We start from the raw sequence: 25723 nt of genomic DNA, 5'->3' as shown, positions 1-25723 counted from the left end.
AAACTTATCAATGAAACTTCTTGGTTTAGTTTTACGTTTTATTATTTTGACCAACGAGCGTTTTATTATCTCCAAAATATGTTGAGAATAGTATAAAAACTGTAAATGTTGTAAACAATTCACCAGTCTTGAAGATGCCTACTTAGGCAAAAGCGCTCGTTGGTCAAAGTAATAAAAATTAAAACAAAACCAAGAAGTTTCATTAATAAGTTTATTTATTATTTTATCATAATCATTATAAATCATATACAGAAAATATTTATAAAAAAATTATGCAGAATGCATGTTTTTTAATCCCTTTTTTCTTCTGTGTCACCAGAAGTCAAAATTAGCTATTTATCAAATCCTTAAGAGTTAACTTGGATATTATGCCCCAATGTCCAGAATGTGAATGTGACGAACGTCAACCCTATGGGATGTTGGATGCAAAAAATGTTTACTTGCCTGCGGTAAAAATTAGAGCATTAAATTTAATGGCAAAGCTTCTTGAAAATTTACGAAAAAAATCATAAAAAATATTTTAATAAGAACGAACTACTTTGAACGACTTCACTGTTTCATATGAATCAACCGATGAAAAGAGAGCTGTGAAAGATATCCGGCTTGCTTTCCGTAAATAGACCAATCGGCAGAACTACCGGAAAATAGGTGGAAGAGAACCTCTAACGTCACATGCAGAGAAATTTCAGAAATACAAAACTTTAAAAATTCATAGCGCTTATAATATGATATATAAAAATAAATAAAATAATTTGCTTAGTTTAATAGTATATAAAAAAATTTTAAAAATACTGAACTTCCTAAAGCTTGGGTTTCCTAGGAAAACGGTGCCGATATCTTAACGGCCGTACGAACGGTGATGCGGTGAACGGCCGCCGAAACGGTGACTAGAGAGTGGTTTCCTAGGAAAACGTTGTCATGTCTGGCGGCCACGGCAGCTTATCTGTCAAAAATATGCCCTAGAATGCGATCTGTCATATTTGTCGTTATTTATGAATAGTTTGTCACAGTTTTATTTAATTTTAAACATTTTCGAAGGCATGCGACCTTCTCGTGCACGAAAATTGTATTAAAAAAAGAGTCAACTCTTTTTAAGATTTTTAAGACAGTGAATTCAAGGAAAAATACTGTTTTTCGAAGGAAAATATGAGGCGCATAATTACTCTAGTAAAACTCGATTTGGAAGGACACAAACGAGATGAGAAAATACCAGTAGAACTCCAGGGCCTATTTGCTATTCGGTACTGGGGTAGTAATGAGGTATGTAATGAATAATAATTTTGGCAATATGTAAGTATCGTTTCTGTCAATTCATTTGACAATTTTAAATACGTAAATGTTAAATGCCTATAGATATTAACTTTTGATAAATTTTCCAGATTCAAGACGACTCTGCTGATATACACGAATTTAGTCACCAAACTATTTCAACATCAACATCAATTGGCATGAAAAACACCGGACTATATTATAATGAAGCCAGTGTCCAGAACAAATGTAGTTATATCCGGCTTATTTTGTATGAGAGGATTTCTTAAAGTTATAGGTGCAATAGATTTTTAAAAAAAAATTATTAATAACAAATTTAAATACAATATTAAATACAATTTTTTACATTTTTCAATTACATATATTTACATTAACGTTTCCCATTACGTAAAAGAAATAAACAATTATTGTGTACATAATGAGGAGTGACGTCTTATAATAGATTATTTTAGAATAACATAAATAAATTACAAAAAAGATATTAACTATGTTTTCAATCAGTGTTACATAAAGAAGAATTATAGATGTAATTTTTTACTTCTTTCTTAAATATATTGTATTCCTGACTGTACTTTTTATTATCTTTGTTCATTTCATTAAAGAAAAATATTCCTCTGTAAGTATAATGATGTTGTGCAGTAGTTGTTTTTAATTAATTTAATCCATCACAATAGATCTTCACAGGTTGCAGTGACGTCAGGAGTTTGTATACAAGGCCTACTTCACAATATCTTTGATATCCGATAATAATGCTATTAACAAAAAAGGCATTTGAATTGTTTCAAACAGATAAAATATTACTCCCTAGTTTACCTCACCCTTTAGATAATAGTAGAACTTTATTTTTCAAATTTGATCCTGTACTTACATTTAATTAAGTGTGTTTGCAATAATTGGATCTATTCAAAATAATCCTCATTTAAATGATTTCAGTATAATATTAGACGCTCAATTTCAACATTCGAAATTCATTAATGATCTTGAAAAAAAAACCTTGATCAAATTTGGGCACATGATATCATACAAAGTCCTATATCCAAGCAACATTCTAAAACAAAATGTATCCCTAGAGTTAAAAGTTTTTAATGAGAAAACAATTGGTGGGTTTAAAGTGCGTAGCGCTTAAAAATCCAGAACTGTTTGTAGAACCCGAGAGTACTCTAGATTTTAAAAGTATATTTTGTAGATGGTGGAAGATTGTAAATGGGTAAAGTGTATTTGAATTTCAGAGATTCAACAATCTTCACAAGGAACCCATTAGAGAAGATAGTGTAGATCATAAAAATTTTCTAAGAAACATGTCCCTTTGGTTAAAAACTTGGAGACTCAATACCTGAGAGTTAGTCTCTAGGTGTACAAAAATTTTAATCCCCCATTACTATATTGGATGCGTTTTCAATGTTGATCCTATATATATTTTCCATGCATAAAGTAGAATATTTACTCTTGAGTAAATTTCAAAACGATAACTTAGAAGCGAGGTTCGGCTGTTATCGTCAAACGAGTGGAGCTTATTATTGTATTATTTATTTGCAAGTCTTAGAGAGTGAGAGAAAGCTTTGATTTAAATGTGCTGTAATATTGCTGGAGTGGAGTGAGGTTTTGGTAGGTATGTGAATATGAGAGTTAGTGTATATGAGTGTGAGGGTGGGTTTGTGGAAAGGGTGAGTGTGTGTATGATACAAGTGGATAGAAACATCTTAAATTTATAATGTAAAAATAAATATATGATTTATAGTTTGTATAATATATGATTAGTCTCTCTGATTTGATGTTATATGTTAAACTTTTGAATAGTATTCCTTGAGTATGTTGGATTTATAAATAAATATTTGCAATTTGTAAAATATCATAATTACTTATAATCACATCTATACAATAACTAATTTTAGTTTATTTAATCCTGTAATTATTGTTATTAATATCATACTAAATTGGATATGATAAGGTTTGCTGACGATATTGCTATGGTTGCTGAAAGTGAAGAAGAACTGCAAGAGCCCTTACAACTATGGTAGGCATTCTTCAAAATAACTACAGTATGAAGATAAATAAAGACAAAACAAAGCTACTGACTGTAGGCCGAATGCAACACCAGATGAGAGAGTGGCGGCCTCCGTGGTGTAGTGGTCAAGACGCTTGACTCACACACGGAAGGTTCCGGGTTCGATTCCCGGTGAGAACACAAAAAAAATTAAAATGTGATTTTTCTCAAGCCTGGGTGCTCTGTGATGTAATTCACCACTGTAATTAGGCCTCCTGGCCTGTTGTGGTGCAAAATAATAAAAATAAATGTAAAAAAAAAAATGTAAAAATGTCGGGAATACCACTAAAGAACACCAAGGAGTTTCTCTACCTCGGGAGCAAAATAACATGGGACGGTTGGTCTAAGAGCGAGGTCGACAGCCGTATACATCAAGCTAGACTTGCATTTAATAAAAGGTCCAAAATAAAAGAATCAAATAATATAGACCTAAAACTAAGAATACTCCTAATCAAGACCTATTTATGGAGTATCTTGATGTATGGCTGCGAGACATGGTGCCTATCCGAAAGAGATAAACGGAGACTAGAGGCTTTTGAGATGTGGTCCTATAGAAGACTACTAGGAATTTCCTGGAGAGACCACATTACAAATGAGGAGGTTCTCCAAAGAATCGAAGGTGGAAGGCACCTGCTAAGGACCTTGTCCGAAAGGCGAGCGAGATGGATCGGTCATGTAATACGTCAAGAAGGCCTGCATGTGCAATGGAGGGGATGACCGAGGGAACAAATTCTAGGGGACGCCCACGCCGAGAGTACCTGGAGGACCTATTAGAGGACGTGCGCTGCTCATCATATGTTGACTTTAAATGAGCCGCACAAGACAGGGAGGAATGGAGGAGAAGAATAAAAGGAATTGCTGCCAGCCAATCCCAGGATTGAGACCAGAGAAGAAGAAGATCATACTCAAATAATTTTTAAAAATACATTACATAATAATTTATAAAATAAAAGGTGTATGTTTTTGATTAAATAAAAAAAATATATGCAATAACTACATTTTTATTTGTAACTGATCTTGGTGCGTTCTATTCCTTCACAGGGCCAATTTCTAGTGTTTTGGTGAACAAATCATGATATCCTGTAAACAGAAATAAGAGAAAGAAATATTTTTTTCTTTTATTTAGGAAACATTAAGTACTATTACATAGTTTTATAGTATGCAAAATTTTATGTAAATTATGTTTTTAATACCTCTTATGAATATACACATTATTGTTATTCCATTTTGTATTATAATTTTATATGTATTCTTCTCCTTTTTGTAAATCATGAGAAATGGAGTTTATACTCACATAATATTTTCTCTATTGCATAATATTTATGTAAATTTAAGATCATAATGAAAAATTCTCAAACGATAACGATACTAAAACGATTTCTTGTTTAGTATTAGGTCTTATACCCATATATATGTAACTCATATAATATTTGTACTTTTATACAAATATGAACCAAACTTTTCTTTTTTAAATATCTCTTTGTAAAACAAAAGAACCAGAATTCACTTTACTTTATGTTTTCTTTAATATTCATTTATGAACTTGTAAATATTATAGTAACAATTTATACTGGAACATCAGAACTTAATATTGCTTACTATACATAAACTCTACAGATTTCTTCTGAAAAATTACAATCATTATACACTTACTTCTTACAGACACCATAATATATACTTATAACTTTCATATGTAATAATATACATAACTAATTATTCTTTTCTCACTTAAAATTCTTATCTATTTTTTATTTTTTTGTCACATTTAATGTTTATATCTTTTTAATTTATGAAAACTTTATTGGTCTTTTTATGTTAAAAAATTGTTGTTTTTAGTACTTATTATTTTTTTTTTTTTAAAAAAGAAATATTAGCGTTCTTATGATTTACCCGAATATTAAATTTTGAGGGCCATTTTCAACAAGTTGTAAATAACTCACTATTAGAAAATGGAATCGAGTTGGGGTAGAGTGGGATTCGAACCACGGACCTTTGGTCCGTGAGTCCGAGACACTAGCCACAGGACCACAACCGAATTTTTTGTATGACTGTATGTTTTCTGAATAAAACAAATAAATAAACTACAAACTGTATGTTCGAAACCAAAATGTCTTCAGCGTTTAACTAATAATTTATGTACCTCACAACACAGTATTGAACTTTTAATTCTTTAGGAATATCATCTGCTCCATATCATACAAGTATATGTCCAACCTCTTTGAATCATAATTAAATTCATTTTATTAGTCTGTCAAAATATAATATAGTATTTTACATAGTAACAACAAACATAAAGAATACATTTGTCATTACAAAGCGGACATTGTTATTAATTCATTATTACTCTATTATAGCTATGTAAGTACTCACCTAGAATTTGCATTCATAACTTACAAACCACAATACATTACTTATTATTTATTATTTCTTTTTTCACTGCTGGTTTTATATTTTTAAACTTATTTGAATTACTTTTAGAATAGCATTTAAAAATAATATATTGCTTTTTTTACCATAATATGTTATTATTTTTTTAAAATGTTTTTTTTAATTAACTTAAATTTATTGTCTTTTTTTCTTTAAATATCTCTTTTTACAAAGAGATATTTAAAGAAGAAAAGTTTGGTTCATATTTGTATAAAGAACTAATATTTTATGAGTTATATGTATATATATGAGTATAAGACCTAATGCTAAACACGAAATCATTTTAGTATAGCATACTTGAGGATTTTTCATTATAATCCTAAATTTACATAAATATTATGTAATAGAAAATATATTATGTGAGTATAAACTACATTTCTCATGATCTAAAAAACGGAGAAGAATACATATAAAATTATAATACAAAATGGAATTACAATAATGTGTACATTCATAAGAGGTATTTAAAACATAATTTGCATCCAGGTAAAAATAGTTTGCTCATATTTATTAGTACATTTTTGTTTTTATGATCAGTATTATTCTGGGAAGTGTTCATTTCAGGGGAGTGTCTGCCTTCCTGGAGGTGGATCTGGTGAGTCCGAAGTAAGTACTGCTGTGGGTATGGTGTCATTGGATTTTTCCATCACAATAGTGAAGGTAGATTTCAGAAAGTCTTGTCTCCCGTCTGTTCTACATTGTATGGCGTTCTGGAATGGTCTTCTGTGGCAGTCAGTAAATATAAATACGTGGCTCGTGTTGAGAAGTTCTTTGTGGATAAAGGTTTTCTTTGGACTGTGGTGGATGCCTGGTGTTTGTCTGATGTCTGCGAGTCTGAGTCGTAGGTCGTTGACGAATGTCCCCTTGTCCTTGCATGTTGAGGCAGTGAAGAAATCGCTCGGGAGCCTAGTAATTTTTGCTGGCAAACATTTGAGTTCGACTCGCACAGCAAATCTAGTAGTACTATCGGGAGAGTATCTACCCTCTCACTACTCGTATCTTGATCTGCACTTGGGTGAAAGTAATTTTGTAGTATGTACTTATTCTGAAAATAAAATTCACAATGAATATACAGGAAAGTTATTACAACCTACCTTATGTATCTAAATAAGAACTTATTACTGGTGTTTATGGAGTTGCTATAAAACTAGTTTGAACTTGTCTCAAATATAAATGGGAGCTCATTTACATACCATATTATTTAATTGAATTCGGTGATAAGAATCCTGGAACAAATGTATTAATAAGTCCCAAGTATGTCTACATTTAATCGTTTTTCTGTGCCATAAGTTTACTCATTAAAAACAATGTTTTGAGTATGTCCAAATGTTTGCAGACAGGCTGGATTTCCTTCCTAGGGAGTTATCTAGTTCTAAATTTGTTGCAACAGAGAGGGAAAACATTTTCGAGAAGGGAATATGGAAGTCTAGGCACTTACAGGGCTTATGCTCTATCATAGGCTGGTTTAAGTAGGCATTTTACACATTGTAACATTCTCCATTCTGCCTATGTTTTAACATCACATTTCCTCAACTCTTCCATCTGTTTTCTTTTGTGAAGTAAAAGAGTTGAAACTTTTATCATTTGGGTGAGATTTATTCGCCTGAACCAATTCACCTACGACGCAAATTCAGTATTCCCTTCTCAAAAATGTTTTCCCTCTCAGTTGTAACAAAAATTGTTTATATTGGTGACTACTCTTTGGTGTTTGTAGCTTTCTAGAATAAATAAATGTAATAATTAATGCAGAAAAAATATTATGGTCATGTTCATACAAGAATTACATTGGTATACTTATTTGTATCCATCGACAAATTTGTTGTATTCATTTCATGTTCAAAGGGCATATTTTATTTAAAATTCATCAAACTTACTCTGTTAAGATTATGTTCCAGGCATTTTTCTTGGCTCTTTAATATTCATGGAGAACTCCTTATTTTAAATCACACCCATGTGACTTTTAATCTGAAATGTTGTGTGTTATTTCATAAAATGTCAACTTCAAAATAGGTTAGGATTTGGTAAGGTAACCTAATAAAAAGTTTGATAATATCCTTACAAGACAAAATGCGTCACATTTTACACCCTTGTAAATAAAAAAAAAAAAGGATAATTGAATCCGATAAAAGCATTTTACTTTGGATACCTTACGAAATTTTAATATAGAATTCAACCAATTATCTGCAGACACAATAAATAGGTTAGGATTCCTTGGAATCTATTACGTATAAACAATAATATAATAAATGTTTTGAATTAGAAAAATAACATTATGATAGATGCTTAGCTTTTTTCTTGTAGCTTATAAACATTTGCTCTGTTATTTTTATATGATTCTATTGTTATTTACATTTTAGTACATACCTGATATTTCAAGCGTTGTCCCGATATTTCTTCACGAACTTTGTTTCAACTCGACTTTTTAATAGTCTTTGCCCTTCCATTACATAAATCGTCATGATTTTTACAAAATTAATCAATATTTCGTCATTTTCAACATTCCGCACCACGTTTGCACTCATTTTGACAGCTAAACGGTCACCGCTTCGCGACAAAAACCGTTCGAAAACAGTTCGCACCGCTGTGACGGCCGTCCTGCAAATGGCGGCACCGTTGCTTCGACGTTACGTTCACGGTCAACGCTCTCTAGGAAACCAGCGCCATTGATTTACATAGTCAACGTTTTAATGACGTCATCCGCCGTCCCATGACGGCCGCTCTGTGACGGTACCGCTGTCTTAGGAAACCATAGCTTAATTAGTAAATGATGACTTATGACCTGTCATTGGTTGGTTTAGTGGAAAATTTACACATTGTGTAACATTCACCATTCTGCCTATATTTGAACATTAATATTCCTTAAATTCTTCCATCTGTGGATGTTTGTGAAGTTAAAGAGCAGAAACATTTATCGATGTGAGAGAGATTCATCTGGTTGAATTATTTTAATATCAACATATGGAAGAATTGAAGGAATATATGTGTTCTTATATAGGCAGAATGGTGAATGCGACATAGTATGTAAAAAATGACCCCTCAAACCAGCCGATGACAAGTAATAAGCCCTGTTGATGCCTACAATTCTTTATTTCCTTCTTTTAAATGTTTTTCATCTCTGTGGTAATATGTTAATATTAACAGCTCCCCCGAGGTTTGAATCCAGTTCTTGTCTACAAAAATTTAGACAAACACAAAACATTGTTTATTGTTTTATTGTTTATATTTTTTCGTTTTATGTATTTATCACCTATTTGTGCAGTTTCTTGTATTTATTTCTTTAAGTATTTTCATTAGTTAAATCCGAAAATGTAGATAATAAATAATTAAAAATTCAAAAATAGAACAACTAAGGGCAATATAACAAATCCTTTATTTTCTATAATCTGAACTTTTGTGGCCTCCATGGTGTGGTGATTAAGACTCTTGACTCAAGCATGGACAGTTACGGGTTCAGTTCCCGGTGAGAACACAAATATTCTGTTCTGTGCTGTAAATCATCATTAAAACTTGTGTTAAGCGTCGCACAAACATTAGAAAATATGCAGAAGAATAGAAAAATTACATTAAAATAAATAGAAAATAGCGCAAAAACGTAAATGTCATAATTATTAAGATTTGATCTAGGTATTTAGTCTAAATTAAAATTAACAGTTTTTACGATAATAAACAACAAAACAAAACCTGATATATGCAAAGAGGAAATAAAAAAATAAACAATATTTTTTATTTCTTTTGGTGAGTGTTCAAAATTACTTTTATTAAGTAACAAAAATTCTAAACAATTGAGTGTAGTATTTTTTGTTAATGGAGACGACGATAAATGAGCTTCTTTTTATATTTTCCAATTCTATTCAGGGGTTTTTTGCAATAAGAATTTGGACATTTTATGTGTGAAAGGACGGTGAATGTTTGAAATGTACTGAATATTACCGTGTTAAAGCTCTCTTTGAAAAGTTCATTCCTTTGAAAAGCTTCTTACAGCCTTAATCATGTGGCGTGTTAAGAACGAGTTCAAATTTATTGGAAAAAGAAATACATATTTATCTCCAAGAGAAAAGTTTTTAGGGGTCGATCAAAGTTTTTATTTATAGGTTTAAGTTATATTAGCAAGTAAACGTATATACCTGAAAATATTTTTTTTTCAATTTCTGTACTTCTTCATGGACCTGGTGGATTTATCAACAAAATTTTTATTTTGTCTAAAAAATTTTTATTTAAACAGTTTTTGTTGAGTTTATACTCTTTGTCTACAAAAAAATTTGACAAACTCAAAATATTGTTGATACATCCACCTGGTCCATAAAGAAATAAAGAAATTGAAAAAATAAGATTTTCAGGCGTTGTCTAGTATGTAGGTAGGTGAAATAATTAAATTAGATGAATCTCACCCGCATAAACAAAGGTTTCAGTTCTTTAACTTCACAAACATCAACAGATGAACGAATCGAAGGAATGTAGATGTTCAAATATGGGCAGAATGGTGAATTTTAGACAGCGTGTGAAGTGCCCATTTAAACCAGCCATTGACAAGTCATAAGCCTTGTAGACGCCTAGACTCCTATATTACCTATATATCTCTAAAATGTTCTTCATCTCTGTTGTAATATGATAATGAATGTTTCTGTTCTTTTATTTCACAAACAGACGGAAGAGATGAAGAAACGCAGATGTTTAAACATATTCAGATTAAGGAATGACACCCAATGTAATATTTTAAACCTATTATAAGTCTATAATTTTTTCGTCCACAAAAAAGTTCTCCATCACTATAAATTAATGTAAAAAAACTACAAGCTTTAATAATAATAGATGTATAACATCGTTCTTATCAATATGAAAATTAGAAATACGAATAACGTGTGATAGTTGAAAATGACCAAAACTAGTTAACGTATGCAATTTAACAATTTGAGGGATCTTTTAAACAAGGCACTAAATATTTACGTTCCACTACGGCACTAAATATTACGTTCCACTACGGCGTTAACAATCCTAAAAATATACTTAACAGCACTACAGTATTGTTAGAACTAGATGCAGTCTGGAAATGTTGCATAGAAATGACGGTTATTAACAACAGTTCAATTTTTTAATTTTATTTTATATATTATACACGCCCTGAGCGCTTTTACATGACGGGTACAAAATCACACTTCAAGTGTTTCATTACAAAAGTTATTATGCAGTAGCTGAACCACAAATAACTATCGACGTGCTTAAAAACATGCTAAGCATTTGAGCGATTACAATAAACAATAATGAACATACTTAAGTTATCGCAGTCATAAGTCAACGCGTGTGTAATCTCTAAGTCAGCGCTCAACGAAAAGTCTTTTTCCAAGGTAATAGCAGACAATTCAACGTCTGTCAGGTCCGCTAGTATATTATAAAGAACTATTAAGCGTTTTGTCGAGATAATTATTAAAATTTATGTTCGCGTTATATTTTTTGTTTGAAGTATTCTTTAATAATATGCATGCTTCCACTTTCAATTATGTTGTATCCCAACTCAATTTAGGGCTCTCGGCCTCATAGAGTTTGGGATACGTTATTATTTTTGGTGATATGAATCTAATCTTAATAAATATAATAAAAATTACATAAATAAATAAAATAAATAACAATACTTAGCTGTTTTTTTAAAGTATCGAATTACATTATGCTAAATAAACATATTTTATTAATTTAATTTTATTTTATTTAATTAACATGAACGGCAAATCTGTCTTTTACAAAAATTTATAATACTAAAATATTTGGCTTAATACATTTTTATTTTTAAAAAAAAACATGAATTTCTTTATACCTAAAATTTATTAATCAAAAGTTAAACCTAAAAGTTATAGAATTAAAAAAATTAACCTAAAAATTATACAGCATATTCAGTAGAAGGTTTAAACAATTCGAGAATAAATTTTAAAAACAAAATTAAATCATACAACAGAGAGGGAACACATTTTTAAGAAGGGAATATGGAAGTCTAGGCATTTGCAGGGCTTATGACCTGTTTAAGTGGCCACTTTACACACTGTGTAACATTCACAATTCTGCCCATGTTTGAACATCCACATTTCCTCAACTCTTCCATCTGTTGACTTTTGTGAAGTAAAAGAGCTGAAACCTTTATCACGAGAGTGAGATTTATCCAGCTGAACCAAATCACCTACTAGGCAACGCCTGAAAACAGTTTTCCAATTTTTATTCTTCTACTTTTACCAGGTAGTTAATTCAACAATGTTTGAGTATGTCCAAATGCTTGCGGAGTGGCTGGATTTCCTCCCTAGGGAGTTGTTCATATTTAAATTTATTTCAACAGAGAGGGAAAACATTTTTGAGAAGGGAATATGGAATAAATATGAACAACTCTGCGCCCTTGAGGTGATTTCACAAAAACGGCGCTATATAAATTATCCAAATATATATATATATATATATATATTACTCCCTAGGGAGGAAATCCAGTCAGTCCGCAAGCATTTGGACATACTCAAACATTGTTAAAATTTATATACCGTGAGAATTTTTTTTTGAGTCTTTCAAGAGAATTTTGGTGACAGTTGTAGTAAGGAGTCCATATTGTATTGTCCATATATACTTAAATGAAGAAAAAACGTTACGCAAAAGTAAGGTAGTACATAATTGAATATTTTTTAAAGTTATTACAGTTTGAGGCAAAAAAATAAGTGAATAATTTGTAATATTTAAGTGTAGGTAAGTAAAATAAAATAAAAAAAATACTATTCTACACAACTTTCTTGACCACTCTTAAAAAAAAAAAAACGTTTTATCTGCCTAGGATTTCGATACAAATATCCCAAAGACGTCAGAAGCACGCATTTATTTGCTTTGTCCAAATGTCACTTTTGATTCCTTGAAACTGTTGCCAATTTTATTTAACAAAGGATCCGCATTGTTTCTTTATTACAATTGGGCCTCACCTGTTTCAGAAAGGTCTTAAACCCTTTTCTCATAATGGAATTTCAACAGAAATAGCTTTAAATGAATACGTAAATATTGTTTGCCACTTTCGATAATTCATTGCCCCGTTATTCAGTCAGCGAAAATAAACTAAATGATTAATGGTACCTTTATGTTAAATGATGATTCGCAGACGGAAAACAGTATTTATTTAAGATTATTTAATTTGTGCTTAAAATGAACAGACGCCATTCTCATTTTCCATTGACTTATTGAACCCTGTGGATTTTTTTTTCGATATAATCTTTTGACACTTCTTAAATGCTTGATTAATGCATAGGTCACCATTGATACAGCCGCCTCGTTGTGTAGTGCTCGGCACGTTTGCCTTCCCGTTTGATTCCCGGCAGGGTGGACGTGAAAAATTGATTTTAAAGGTTGTATGAGCTGCAGTAATATTTCAATGGTCCAGGACTGTAATGTAATTATCCTGAAGTGACGGACACCTTACCTTCATGGTATAGAACTCCTGACCTTAAGGTCAAGAGTTTATATATTAATAAAAATGAATATTTGTAAATACGTAATATTGACATGGATATTTATATATGTGTATATTTGTGTTCATAAATATATTATATATGAGTGAATGGATATGTATGTGTGCATTTACGGGTATAGATATAGATATGGATAAAGACATAAATTTAAATATGGATATAATATAGAGACAGATGTAGATAACGATATAGATATAAATATATATATATTTGTAGATGTAAAGAAATAATGTTTTTTTTTTTAAAAGGCTTTGTGCTTTTTAATTATGTACACACTTCTGTTTTAAATTTTCGTATTCCGGTTTTGTATTTATTTTTTATCTTATAATTGCGATATCATATACTTTTTTTTTGCATTTTTCTATTAATATTATTTGAAAACATAAATTATATGTTTTTTTTTTTCGCTCTTATGTTTAAGTTAGTAGTAATTATTAGTATACAACTATGTAGTGTTAGCATATGTTTTCAGGTAAAAGATCTTTTCCGACAAGCCATATAAATTGGCTTGGCGAGTCTTGTAAAAAAATTAATAAAAATGTAATATTGTATGCAAATAATAAAAATAAAAAAATAAAAATTGACACATTTGGTTTACAAATGCAGTATCGGAATGCGGAGATGCGAAAAGGGGAATTTAGATGAATTTTCAAACTCACATGTATATTTATTGTGACATTATGTTATGAAGTCCCCTTTATCTCAAAACAATACATTATATGCCTAAGTGCTGTACTAAATCTTCAAGCATATAATGTTGAATGTTATCCAAAGGTATCCTGTGTTTAATTAGAGATCTCGAATACACATTATAATCCGATATTGCCAACGTTTGATATGGTCCATAGTATGTAATCAAGGTAGATTAGTGATTTGTGCGTCAAGATAACTGGGAATTATCAAATCCCTCGTTGGAAAATTAATCTAACGGGTTTTGAGGCAAAATCCAAACCAGAACTTCAAACGAGTATTTTCGACTCGATGGCTACTTTTAGATAAGTCCGCCTTGTAGTGTAGTGGTTAAGGCGTTTTCCATTCGCTAGAGGTTTGATTTGCAGCAAGATCAAGGTGAAATATTGGATACAAATACAAGGATGAAGAAGATGGTTTTACACTTCAATTGTTTATTGTCTGTGGGGTAAAACCTCATAAATATCAGATTTGAAAAATAATAATATGTGAAAAAATTCAACAGAAAAAATCAATTTTTGGGGGCCATTTTCAACGAGTTGTAAATAACTCACTCTTAGGAAATGGTTATCATGTTATGGTAAAGCGGGATTCGAACTTATGATCTGTGGGTCCGTGACACTAGACACGGTACCACAATCCGAGATAAAATATAATCGAGATAATATGCTACGATTAAAGTAATAATGAAGTGTCTTATGCACCATCGGGTGCGATTAGAGGTGTGGTTTAGGTGTAAGTCCAGGGAAAATGAAATATTGCAGTGAAAAATATATTTTAATACAATATTTACTGTTGTAAACAATCCGCGCGTTTGGAGCTGTGCAGTCTATTCACTATATACACACACAACTGGGTGATTGAAAATAATAAAAAAATGAACATTTAAAGGCAATTATTTCAGTCAAGTATATTTGAAGTAAAAAATGATAACATTCGTAATATAATTACTTAAAACACGAAAAAACCGTTTTGGTAACGTCCACAGCACGAGCTACCTTAGCGGTACTACCCTTAGCGGTGCTTCTATAATAACTGAGAACAACAGTTTTGTGGCAGTGGTATAAGCTAGCCTGCGTCACGCGTATATGTAAATATCGCATCAAGAGATAGAGGTTAATAGTATTAGAGATAATTATATATTTGGTACTTTTTTACTTCATCTCCGCGACAAGGCGACACATGGTTAAGCTTTTGATTACATAAATAATTTATCTCCAATTCACGATAAAATGCTTTTTCTGTGCCCAATAAGTATTTGTGGTTTAGTATATATTTTTTTATATATACGTAAATGTATAACGAAGGAATACTGAAAATCTTAACTCTGTATTTATTATACAATATTTACAGAGATATAAAAGTTATTAAATGCAATGTGTACAGGCTAGACATCACTAAGACGGAAACGCACCAAAAACTACTACTAGGCGGAAGTACTCGTATCTACATTCGATTTCAAACACTTGTCAAGGACTCTGGTCTTATTTCAGACACAGAAATGTGTTCTTCATCCGCTTGCGCATGGACTTGCCTCGTGGTCAAATAGTCGCGTTTGACTACCATGCGAGAGGTCTCGGGTTCAAATCCTAACATTATTTATATGAAGTACTTATTTGATAAGTGTTTTTATACTAGAATATTTCGTCGACTAAGGACTGGCACCTGAAGACCAAAACTGATTATCTTACGTTTATGTCACGATAAAGATCAAGATACACTGCGGTCGGAGTACCAAAGCAGTTACTTATGCGTCGTTGATGATGATGATGCAAGCTTTATTACATACTTCCCTAAGCCCAAAGAAAGTTAATATTTTTGCTGCTAAGTGGGAATGTTTCACGAATAAAGCTTCTTGGTAATACTGTACAAGAATCAAATTACTGAAATGGTGAACTTGAGGTTTTGGTAATTTATCTTAAGTAATTACTTGAACGACATAATTATAAGTTTAACGACCATATTATCTTTATTAAACTTCACAACTAAAAGATAACATATTTGCCAAGGGGTTTCATTATTTCTCAACAATATCTATCCGTTCTCTCACTTTTATTACTTGCAAAATGTTCTTTATTTCGAGATAATACGCAAAATAAAGCATTTAAATTTATGGTATTCCTGTCATGTTCTACATTCAATTCATTAAAATTATACGCATAGTTTCTACCTTTTTTCTTCATGAACTATCCAAATACTCTCCTCTTTCTACCAAAATAAAATATAGCCTATTTCACCTCTTAAATTTCCAGCCATTTCTATGCAAAAAATCAAGTTGATTGATTGCTCTGTTGCAATGTGAAGAAAACACAAACAAAAAAATCATTCTATTGCATTTATAATATTAGTACATGAATTGCTATGTATATTATTCCTTGTCCTGCAATATTGATGACGATGTCCATCTCCAAACTAATTTGTTTATTTTTTATTGCAAATGATGTGGCATATATAAGTAGCTACTAATATGAATAACAAAATCATTAAGATGTATTTTCTTTAAAAAAAAAAGTAAATACCATTTTTTGCGTTGCCATTACGTAAGAACTTTCCTGATTACCAAGAAAATGACTTTTTTACGAATGTTTTGGATTGGCCCGCACGCAAATGTATCGTGAAACGTGACTGGAAAAATGTTACGTTATACATGAACTTTTAGATCATGCCGTGTGAATTAACCGCTAGTTAAAAAAAACTTCTCGGCAGTATAAAAAAATGGAAAAGATGATACTGTGTTAAGAAATACGGTCACGCTAAAGCACAATTAAAACAACTTTTTTTAAAAATAAGCGTAAATAAAACTTCAAGCCATTTAGTAAACGTTACTCAGATTTTATTTTCACGGCATTTAAAAAAAAAACATCAATAAATTAAAACGGAAATATTATGTTGTAAATATTATATTACACTTTGTTTGCTGTAGAAAAAAATTTAAAATAAACAAATATTTCAATCGTTGATATTTTATTTACTGGATTTTACAGTACAGGTATTGATGAAATTTAAAATTTAAAATTATTCTATTATTTGTCAAAGAGCATGTAGAATGTATTCAGTATATTTTATTTACTTATTTATTTGTGCTTTATAAAGTTAGTTGACAACATCTTCAGATAAACTTTTAATAACATTACAATTTTTTGTAAATTCTCAAGAACATATTTTGTCAAATTAATTTAAAACATTTAATTTTTTTCCCTTTATTTTATTTTATCTGATAACTCATTGAACAGCTTCAATCCCTTGTAAAATAACTTTTGACACTCTTGTTTTTCTCCTCATTGGTAATTTATTAATATTTTTATACCTAGATTCATGTATTTAAAAAAATATTTACGTTTAAAATAGTTATTTGTGTAAGAGTATGTACATTAAAAAAAAACTTTTTTACGGTATTATATTGTATCAACATACACATATATGTAAATTAAATAAAGAAGTACTTTGTCAAAACACTTGTAAAATGAATTCTTTGGGACGGGATTTACCAGTGAGGAATACATTAAATCTATTTTATTTATTTAATTAATTTTATAATCGGCATAAGGGGCATTTCCAAAAATAAAACATGTAATTATGTGTATAAACATAGTGATAATTTAAAAAATAAACAACAACACGCCATATTTATATTTTTTTATAAAGACATGTAGAAAGCATAAAAGCATGCGGCGATGAAAAATCTAAATGTGAAACATTGAGTAATAAACAAAGTGAAAAATACGAACATAATGTAACGTTAATAGTTAAGTATAAATATTTACAATTTGATTTTTAATTGCAACATTTTTCTTATTTACTTAACATACCTACTTTTTGGTTTGGTTGGTTTATTAAGTTAATAAGTTAATTAAGTAAATAAGAAAAATGTTGGAATTAAAAATAAATGTTTTATATATTTTTTTATAAAACAAAAAAATGGTATTGTAACTAAATAATTTATATTTCTATCAATGAAATACTTGGTACACATTTAATTCATTTGAAATTTTTATATTGATTTAAATGTAAATAAAAAATCATTCCTTCCCGTTCACTCTAATTTTTTCATAGTATAGTGTAGCGTTTTAGTAAAATTTTCGGATCTATTAAAAAAGTGTATATTATATTGTTATTTCAAACTGAACTATAAATGAAATACTTGGTACATATGTCATTCATTTGACATTTCAATCTTGATTTAAATATAAATATAGAATCATTCCTTCACATTCTCCTCTGCATAGAACAGTGTAGAGTTTTAGTTAATTTTTGTATCTATTAAAACGTGTATAAATTATTTTCCCAAACTGAACAGTTTGGGTAGGTAGGAAGAAATCGCCTCAATACAATATGCCCGCCCTTGTATGTTTATAAAATGCATGTGTATATAAAGTGTCAAATAAATAAAATACATGTCATAGTTTCTATAAATGTATTTCTTCAGAGTATTTCCTCGACATAAGCTGATTGTTGGGTAAAGTCACTTAATGGTTCAATCAATAAACAGAAATAAAGATCCCAATATTAGGGACATATTGTGAGCTAGTAAATGCTACTTTTTGTAATCATGCTCAATCAGCACTATAAAGCATTAATTTGGAGTCCAACTAACAGCGATTGTAAGATTGAAGATTTAAGATTGTAGTAAATGGAGATAGTTTGAAACAGGTCGAAGAATTTGTATATCTGGGTAGTATGTTTACTAGAGATGGAAATATGGACAAGGATATTGAAAGGAGGGTTAGTGCCGGTAACAGAGTTAATGGTGCCTTAAAGTCTGTCGTAGCAAATAAGTGTCTATCGCAAGAGGCTAAATTAGCAGTTCATAATGGAGTTCTGGTACCAACCCTAATGTATGGAAGCGAAGCATGGAGTTGGAAAAAAAGGGACGAAAGTAGACTGAATGCTGTTGAAACGCGATCCCTCAGGCGAATGTGCGGAAAAACAATGTATGATAGGTGCCCTAATGTCGAAATTAGAGCAGAATGCAAGGCTGAGTTAAGCATTATCGACAAAATTAAGAAAGGTCTTTTGCGATGGTTCGGTCATGTGGAGCGAATGAATGATGAAAGAACGGCTAAAAAGATTTATGATGCGAATGTGTCTGGTTGCAGAAGTCGAGGAAGGCCGAGAAAGACATGGCATGATCAAGTACAACAAATTCTTGAAAGTGGTCATGTGAAAAGTCGGAATAATCGACGTGCGTGCATGAGAAGATGTATGAATGTGAAGGAAGCAAAGGAAGTGTGCCAGGACAGAGTGGTGTGGCGTTCTATCCTCTCTGCCTACCCCTCTGGGGAAATGGCGTGATGGTTAGTTGGTTTGTTAGTTAGTTAACTAACAGCGTAGATGCAGAATCCTTCTTTAGTAAATAAAATATTGTCGTTACGGACAGAAAAACGATTCTAAAAAAATCTAATGTTGAAATAAAAACAATATTAGCTTTTGATTAACATTCAATATGCATTTTCAGTGTATAAAGATGTTGTTTTATTTCAAATGTGTAGTATATGTGAATTTTGGGGAAATTTCAATTTTTTTTAGAGAGATTTCTGTTTTTCATTTGCGAAAATTCCTTACCTTTCATTATAAGTATTATGCATGTGTGATTAATTGTACCGACAAATATCTAAAAATTGCATGTTTAACAAGAAAATGTTCTTTTTAAATTTCGCCGTAACAAAATAAGTCAATAGACAAAAAAATAATTGGCCGATGAAAAATGTTAAGGCTTTAGTTTCAACAGGGAATCGATTAGGAAAATATTAAGATTTGTGTCAGCTTAGTCGTGCCGCGCGTCGCCTTTCCATCGAATCAGTTCGGGCGGGAAGTCGAAATGCCAGGCCAGGTCGCGACCCGCCTCGTTCAAGTAACTCAGTGCATTTCTTAGTAAAAGTGGCGGGTTGTTTTATGAAAAGTGTTTCGTGGTATGAGAAACGAAACGGCCACCAGGTGAACCAACCCCATGTGGGTCAGCTCGGCCGCGGCGCTGCGGAAAACGGCGGGAAATTGAGCGCGGCAATCAAAATGGAGGGAAATTTGAGCGCTGCATTATTCGTAAAATGGCGGCGAGATTAAGTGATATAAATGGTACAAATATGCACTAACTACGTGACAATGATAAACACAATTCGATCGCAAGAAGAAGTGGTTTTTCTTTGGTGCTAAGTTGGTTTGTCGGCCTCGTGGTGTAATGGTCAGCGCGTTTGCCTGCCATGCAAGAGGTCTCGGGTTCAACTCCCGACATGGTAAATATGAAATATTGATTGAAAAGGTTTTTTCAACACTAGAATATTTTATAGTTCCTGGACTGCTATCTAAAGAGTAAGACTGATCATCTTACCTTCAAGTAACAAAAATTATCAAGATACGCTGCGGTTGGTGTACCAATGCAGTGCCATATGCACCATTAGGTGCTGAAAGGAAATGATGATGACGACAAGTACCAAGAGTGTTGGAGTTTATCATTTTTTTAAACAATGATAATAATCATCTAATAAATTGATCTTAAATACCAAAGTAAAAGTTTATTTTTGTCCAACAATGTTTGAGTATGTCCAAATGCTTGCAGACTGGCTGGATTTCCTCCCTAGGGAGTAATTCATTTTTAAATTTATTTCGATTTCCCTCCCTGTTGAAATAAAGTTTATTTTTGTAACTGAATTTTACACAAGTAAATAAACACAGTTTTTAATACCATTTCTGTAATTGGAATATGGCCGTAGAAAAAAAACGATAGAGTTAAATTAAATTTAAATCGAGGTTTTTTAAAAAAAATTGTAAGAGTGAAACCGATAAAAAGGGTCTGTTTCTTGGTATTTGGCTTGGTGGAGAAAGTGCTTTTCCTGTATAATATGTTAAAGAAATTTTGTCCACCTCGGGTTCGATTTCCGATCTGGTTGATGAAAAATATTCATTTAAAAAGGCGTAAATATTTACACGTCTAAAGTCTCAGGATTAGCACATGTAACTGTAACTTTTATATTACAAAAAATATCAAGATACGCCCCCATCGGTAAACTAATGCAGTGCTTTAAGCAACATTGAGTGTGGAAAGGAAATAACGACTGATAATGAAAAAATACATATATTTCAGGATTCTTTCTACGACTAGAGTTAAAAGATGGAATATTTGAGAAAATGTGGATGTTTAAACAGAGGTAGAATAGTAAAGGTTGTAAAGTATGCCAACGATGGCCTCCGTTGTGAAGTGGCTAAGACATTTGACTCACCTATAGAAGGTTTTGGGTTCGATTCCCGATGAAAAACGTAAAGATTGAATGTGATTTTTCTCAAGCCTGGGTGTTTTTTGCAATAATTCACCTCTGTAATTGGGCCTCCTGGCCTACTAATAATAAATAAGCCCTGTAGATATCTAAACTTCCATATACCTGATAAAAAATCTCTCCGTAGAATAAATTGACAAAATTAAAATCATTGCCAAATTTTACAATAAAATACATTAAGTAAAAAGTAAGTTTGGCAAAAAGAATAATAATTATAAATTTGGCTGATTTATAGAGCGCCATTTTTGTGAAAAATCCTCTCAAGGACGCTTTACAATTGTATACGTAAACTTACATTCTAATTAAGCTAAAGTGGCAACTTATGTTTCCTGATTCAAAATTGAGGGTACGATAAACTAAAGTAGTGAGATTTAAGTTGGGATCTGAACTAATTGGGACTGTCGATGATTCGTAGGTTTGACGGCAATTGGTTTCAGGCAGAGGGGCCGGCAACGGCAAAAGCAAGATCTCCGAAGGAAAAAAAAAGACGAAAAAAACAAATAATTTATTATTATGTCATTTAAATTCTTAACTGACTCGAAATATTTAGGTAAATTTTAAATACGCAAATATTTTTATTAGATGCAATATTATAAAGAGGATGCAGATGGGGCAAAGTAAAAGATTAACCGAGTTGGACACTTTAAATAAGTGCTATGCAAACAGGTTTCCCGTAAGACATCAAACCATCCCTTATTAATCAGTACTTATTTTATTTCTTTGAATTTTAGTGATCTTAACTCTTACCTCAACTGAGCATCTTCATTAACTCGTTAAAAATATTTGCATCTTATTTTCATACGCTGCGTTCTGCCGAGTTTTACATTTTCAGTGTTGTAAAATAAAGTCATAAAATGACTTTTACATCGACTCAGGTAGAGACTCAAAACAAGCGAAAATGATCCACCTTTGCTCTATGAAAAAAATATTGACGGTTATTTTTGTTGCCAAGTGCGATAGGATAACAAAATGAACGTAAAATGCTCGTTATCGTAAAAAAGAATTCAAGGAAATTGAATTTTCGGATTATAAAGCCGGCCATAAAGCGGTTCCCAGTTCATTGTTCTGGAGCACAAAGGGTATGAATTGTTTTTAAATCTTGCGGAAGGACTAAATTCAGCAATATCTGGACCACTTTAAATGAAACCGTTTTTGAATTAAAAACCGTTTGATTAACATCACAAAATGTAACCAAAAGATATCAAGCGTTTACACGAAATGTAAAAATTATCATTTTTTTACAATCTAAAGAAAAACTTTTAAATACTGGTATTTTAGTCTCAACAGAATATTTTTTTTGAAAAAGGACCATTAAAATAAACACATATACTGATATTATGATTGTATTACACATATTTGAAAAAACTGAAATTCTTGACTCAAAAAATTATTAAAGAAAAAACTGCCAAACCATAGTGTTATCAAATTACTCCTCAGTATTTTTAATTTAAATATGTTAATTTATTATATTTTATGCATGTAGAGTGCATGTCGGTATAATAGTATGTACATGTGTTAACTGGACACTAGGCAAAGACAAAAGACAATACTTCTGCTCCCAAAGAAAAAAAACAAATTACGGACAAAGGCATTATGCTTTTCTGGCCCCTAAGCTATACAACTTTTTAAGCAAGGACATATTGGCGAACAAAATGAAAAACAATATTTTTAAAGCTAGAGTACATAAATGGATTGCCAAAAAGACTAGACAGGAAGCTGAGGAATATGTTTCATATATAAGAATGTAATTATAGTTTATTGAAAATCCTTTTTCGTTTTATTGATGTAAATATGTTTTAATTTTTTTTTATTTTTTATTTCTTTTAAATTTTTACACAATGGATGTGAAATTATGTACAATTATGTATAAATAAAAAATACACTGACACTCCGGAACGTGCCTGTGGACCAGTGAAGTGGCTATATCCATAAAAAAATTATATATATTGAATGTACCTACCTATTGTATAGACGTTTTTGTTAACTATGTTTTTGTATTGTATTTTATATTGGATTAAATAAATAAATTAAAAAATAATATTATAACGACTAAACACGGATTCATCAAACAAGTCGGAACATGAAAATAAATTATTGTGTCATGTCATATATGATTTTGTATACATAATCTATATATATATATTTGTATATATACATATAAGGCAATGTTTGTGTGTGTGTCCTCGATAGAGTGAATACTGGACCGATTTTTTGCATTGTTTTTTGGACATTGATGAACTTTGATCTGGGTATTTTTATAGTTCATAAAATGTTTCATCTGTTATGCAGAAATAAGAAGCGTATGTTTTATTCATCATTTCCAGGGCTGCATTTGACGAGAATGCATATACTAAAAAAATGGGAGGATGTTATTATTTTACATATGTTTTTTTTTCACCTGACCTTCAGACCGGCCCTTTCGAAAGCGATTAGGGCTGGTCTGAAAGTCAATCCATATTAAAGATTCACTATTCCAATAAACTAAAAACATTATTTTAAGGGACGTTTAATCTACAAAATATAATAAATCTAATCCAAGTAAAAAACAAAATAACTACTATAAAATAAATTCGCTATTGTGTATAATCAACATTATCCTTATTCTTATTTTTATAGGTGGGGGTCCGTGCTATTCAAGCTCCTGACGTCACTGCGACCTGTGAAGATCTATTGTGACGGGTCCTCGTGGATGGTTTCCGCCCTCTAAGCCCAGGTCTATAAAGAGCCTGGTTACTGTGTGGAAGGCGAGAGTTCGAATTTCACCGAATCTCCCCTTCCAAGCCCAGGTCTGTTAAGACCCTGGCTACTGCCTGGAAGGCGAGAGTTTACATTTTGGTAAATCTCCCCTCATAAGCCCAGATCCGTAAAGTATCGGGTTATTAGGTAGGGGGTGAGTTCTTCAATATCCTCAAGTTAAACCAGTGGTCCCCCGAGGATCAGGCTCCTTTTATGATGTAAAGCATCACATTCACATAGAATGTGTGTATTTCCTCATCTGCACTGCAGAACCTACATCTAGAAGTTTCGGAAAGGTTCATATAATCAACATACTTATATTTGAATAATGCTGTCACACAGATTTTTTTTCTCAAAAAAAGGTCGACAATGAACCACATTTCATTAACGCGCCTGTCCAATGAGAATTGTAAAAGCAAAAAAGAACCTAACTCCAAAAACCTTTTTTGGTTAATTCGAAAAAACAGTTTAGAAAATTCGTTATGGTAATAAAAAAATAAAATAAATACTAATGTGAGTAAGAAATCATGCTGCAAGATTATGAAAGCACAATTTATACGACAATAACTTAAAATATTAGTTATTTAACGTTAAATAATATATATGAGTGCATTTGAAACTAAAAAATGAATTTTCTTAAACACTTGAATGAACATTCATTATGTAACCAAACAATTTTGGATATAACTCTACAATGCCCACTGTAGACGATCTGCTACATACAGATAATCGGTGCATAAAAGTGATTTCAAACATGTTTTTCACTTTGCTTCTATTTTATTATATTGTATTTACCAGCCGGTATTTTTTTATTTTAAAAAGCCGCTACCAGGGTAAAATTTTTTGACAAAAAGTCAGTTATTCTATCAAATGTGTAATTGAGCTAAAGTTAAAAGGGTGATTTTTTCTTTTTTTTTTTTGAGGATTTGGAGTTATAATTGTTTCCGAAAATTTTACTATGAAAAAAAAAGATGTTCATAAGAACCGTTATTTCTTGTTTTCCTTACGTTTTTGTATTTTTTAACATTTTAATGCCCGATGGAGCATATTGTCCACGTAAACTAAAATATGAAATTAGAACTGATTTTTCAAAAAAAAATTTTAATTATTTTTCCCAGTATTTGCATAAAAATACATACATTCAATTACAATTAGAAAAATTAGGCATTAAAGGGTAAAGTGAATTTTGAGACTTATGTAAGAAAAAACTACCGATTTTAATACAATTTAAAATAACATGTAAAAATTAAAGTAATGATAAAGAACACATTTGTATCAAAATCTATAAGAAAAAAGGTTGTTGAGATAACTTTTGATATTGAAGTTCTCAAATACAAGACCCATTAAAAGTCGATATGTAAGCGTCATAAAGCTTGAATCACAAATGTCCGAACCAAATATTTTTCTTCTTTTATGAAGTCGTATAAAAATGATAAACGTTTATGTGACCCTTCGCTTTGTAACATTTATGTCTGCGCTGTGCCGCAGATATTCGACTTTTTTTCTCATTTCTATCAAGTTTATGCACATAATTATTATGTGCAGGAAAAAAATTGACATGTTATTGTAATTGTGAAAAAGTAAAAAAGGGTGAGCGAAAACGTAAAAATTTTAGATAATTAAATATTTGAAATTGGTTAAAAATAAGATTCCTTAATTCAAGCATATCCATGTATTTTTAAAATATCGTTATCCTTGAACGTTCTGGATAAACAAACTTATGATTGGGATATTTTTGTAAAGTTATTAAAACGTGGAAATGTTCTAAAAAATATTTTGTTATTTGATTAGGCTCTTCTATTTTATTTATA

At 31.0% G+C, this 25723-nt stretch overlaps 1 protein-coding gene and 2 long non-coding RNA genes across 22 annotated transcripts in view; 1 reads left to right on the top strand and 2 right to left on the bottom strand.

Annotated features, from left to right (window-relative positions):
* The window catches only part of LOC148281159 (transient receptor potential-gamma protein-like), a 369353-nt gene that overhangs the window by 216410 nt on the left and 127220 nt on the right, over nucleotides 1-25723 (bottom strand). The gene's annotated exons all lie outside the window — the stretch shown is intronic.
* Nucleotides 819-1645, top strand: LOC148281161 (uncharacterized). Its single transcript, XR_015822416.1, has 2 exons — nucleotides 819-1260; nucleotides 1380-1645. It is a non-coding gene; the product is annotated as an uncharacterized LOC148281161 (long non-coding RNA).
* LOC148281160 (uncharacterized) lies at nucleotides 4299-8421 on the bottom strand. Of its 4 annotated transcripts, XR_015822413.1 has the most exons (4): nucleotides 8105-8421; nucleotides 7615-7705; nucleotides 6934-6966; nucleotides 4299-4393 (listed from the first exon to the last, which is right to left on the bottom strand). It is a non-coding gene; the product is annotated as an uncharacterized LOC148281160 (long non-coding RNA). The 4 variants fall into 4 exon arrangements; XR_015822414.1 differs by lacking the exons at nucleotides 4299-4393; nucleotides 6934-6966 and adding an exon at nucleotides 6140-6785 and having other exon boundaries at nucleotides 8105-8419; XR_015822412.1 differs by lacking the exon at nucleotides 4299-4393 and having other exon boundaries at nucleotides 6865-6966; nucleotides 8105-8417.

The sequence above is a fragment of the Micrasema longulum genome, unplaced genomic scaffold, assembly GCF_059751315.1.
Source record: "Micrasema longulum isolate JH-2025_06_02 unplaced genomic scaffold, ASM5975131v1 h1tg000490l, whole genome shotgun sequence".
Lineage (NCBI taxonomy): Eukaryota > Metazoa > Arthropoda > Insecta > Trichoptera > Brachycentridae > Micrasema > Micrasema longulum.
The sequence above is the reverse complement of the archived record's forward strand: the minus strand, read 5'-3'. Positions and strand labels throughout refer to the sequence as shown.